Source organism: Apteryx rowi, unplaced genomic scaffold, assembly GCF_003343035.1.
Source record: "Apteryx rowi isolate R43461 unplaced genomic scaffold, aptRow1 scaffold_1249, whole genome shotgun sequence".
NCBI lineage: Eukaryota > Metazoa > Chordata > Aves > Apterygiformes > Apterygidae > Apteryx > Apteryx rowi.
In genome coordinates this window covers 12,525-15,000 of record NW_020447474.1, presented here as the reverse complement: position 1 = coordinate 15,000, position 2,476 = coordinate 12,525, and the positions used below count along the sequence as shown (strand labels likewise).

At 59.1% G+C, this 2,476-nt stretch overlaps 1 protein-coding gene across 1 annotated transcript in view; it reads left to right on the top strand.

The window, feature by feature from the left end:
• PPP1R37 (protein phosphatase 1 regulatory subunit 37) overlaps positions 1-2,135 on the top strand; it is a 43,615-nt gene extending 41,480 nt beyond the window's left edge. Inside the window, exon 14 of the transcript XR_003251894.1 lies at positions 349-2,135. The gene's annotated coding sequence lies outside the window, so the exon portion shown is untranslated. The remainder of the gene's footprint in view (positions 1-348) is intronic.
• The last annotated feature ends 341 nt before the right edge of the window (positions 2,136-2,476 follow it).

The window sequence follows — 2,476 nt, the reverse complement described above, 5'->3', positions numbered from 1 at the left end:
AAAAAAAAGAAAAAAAAAAAAAGCACCCTTGAAAGAGCCTTCCCCCGGCAAACCCTCCGGAGAGGGATCACCGCGGAGCGAGGTGGCTCCTTCCCCCGGCACAAAGCGCTGGCCGCGTCGGCACAGCGTCCGCTGTGTCGACAAAACCTTGGGTTTTCCCCCCCTTTTGGGGACCAAGCCAGGAATCCGATAGGAAGCAGGGGCCAGCTCGGAGCGGCCGGATGCTGCTGCGATGCAGGAGCGTCTCCTTCCCATTTCTGCCCTTCTTCCTCTGTTCCGGGTTTCCGCTCGGAGGCGTTTGGCTGGGGAACACGCAGCACTAACGTAAAACCAGGGTTTTATTTCTAGGGACTCGAAGTAGCTTTCGCTGAGCTGCTCTGACCTTTGGAATCAGTGCAAAGAAAAACGCAAGTCTTGCTCTGGAGACGTTTGCCCCTTTTACCAAAGGTTTGGGTGAGGTTTTCCGGCTTGCAACGAAAGCCGCCGGAAGCGGCCGTGCCGGAGCCGCCTCGCTTTTCCGCCCGGCGCCGCGGGAGAAGGTGTTCGCTTTTCTCAGGGAGGGACCTCTCCGAATCGCCCGCGGAGGAGCCGGGCCGGCGCGGGGCCGGCGATGCCGACAGCATCCCGCCGGCGAGGAGCCTGCCCGCCGCCGCGGGAGCTGATGGTACTAACCTGTAACTTAACGAATTGTATGAACTGACCGGAGACGCAGCCGCGAGGGGGCTGTCGGGCAGGACTTTACGCTTTTTTCCTTTATTTCTTTTTTTTGTTCCTTTTTATTTTTATTTTTTTTTCTTAAGTGCAATAAATCTATCAGGGAGCTGAGGGCACTTGGCTGCGTGGGATCAAGGCTGGAGAGACGCGCGTTTCGCTCTTCATGCACTGAAACTGAATCACAATTAGGAATTTGCTGCATTAACACTACATACAAAGGAGGGTGATTTATTCGCTAACGTTCGTCCTTGCTTTCCGTCGTGTTTTTCTTTTCTTTTTCTTTTTTTTTTTTTTAACACCGTTTTCTATTAAATGAAACCCGCGTTCGTCACCGACTTCTCCCGTCTCTTTGGTACCTACGAATGTCACTTTTTTTTTTTGCTTTTCCCCCTCCCCGGGGCAGGGAGGGCGGCGCGAGGCTTTAACGGAGCTGCGGCAATAGGTGAAGCTGCCCCCAAATCCCTGCTGCCTCCGTGCCGTGGGCCGGGAATTGCTCGAGCTCCGGGTTTCCGCATCATCTTTCAAGGCACCGAGGATTTGTGGAGCACCGAACCGCTCGGCCCCGAGCCGGGCTCCTTGGGGCGATGCCCGCGGGCAGCCGGCAGCAGCGTTCGGTCTCGGAAACGGCATCGATCGGCACTGGCGACTCGCAACGTTTTGCCGCTTTTGCGCCGGAGTCGAGTCTTTCCCGGCGCCTGGATTTTTGGCTTCTCTTAGGTCTCTTTGGCCCTGGCGGCTGCTGCCGAGCTGCTCTCGCCAGCGCTGCCTTTGCTCCCTCCTTCCTGCTGCCGCCGGGATGTCGGTAACGTGGGAGCTCCCGAATTTCGGGGCAGCGGGTCCAGCCCTGCCCGGCGCCGGCCGAGGCTGTGCTTCCCGCCGGCATCTCCCGCGAGCCAGCGGCGAATTGGGCCGTTTTACCAAAGAAACGCGTGGCCGTGCCCTGAACGGGGAGGGGGGAGGAAAAAAAATCTCCGGCTCTTCCCTGCAATCAGCATTCCCGGGAGCTTCCCGCCTCGTAAAGGTGATAAAACCGCTGCTTTTCCAGGAGATGCACGGCTTTAAACGGAGGTTTTTTGGAAGCGGGGAGCCGTTTGTGTTTTTATTCACTGAGCTCAGAGCTCGTCTCGGCTTTTTCCCCGAAATTTTTGGGAAGGAGGCGCCGGATCGCCCCGCGGCCGCTCTCTCCGGGTGCCGAAAGCCGGGACCGGCCGCGTTAACCCGCCTTCCGCTGAATGTCGACGTCTCCCGTAGCCCAGCGCGGGGGTGTTCAGAGTTAATATATTTTCGTTCCTGTTCGGTAGGAGGCTCGTGCGGGGCCGCGACCCGCTTGCTCGACGCCTGCAGAATTCCGACGTGTGTTTTCCCGCCTTTCTGGGTTTCTTGTAATACTCTCGGTTGAAATAAAGGGTTTCCTAATTTCCCCCCCGCGCCTGACCGCCTCCTTTCTGACCTTCTTTCGGAAGGGGAACGCGGGGGGGGGCCCCGGTCGGCTCCCAGTTTGGGGTGTTTTGCAGCAATTCGGAGGGGATTCGGGCACACGGGGGTCCTTGGCTGGGGGGGTGGGGGGGTCCTGGGGGTCACTGGGGGGGTCCCAGGGGGGTCCGCACGGTCCCGGGATGCTCTTTATTGGGGACAAAACCCAGAGAGTCGCTTCGGCTGCCCTGGCCTTCCCCGCTCCCAGTCTCTCCCAGTCTCCCCAGTTCCCCCCAGTCTCTCCCAGTTCCCCCCCCCATGCCCTGACCTGGCCCGGTCTCCCCCAACC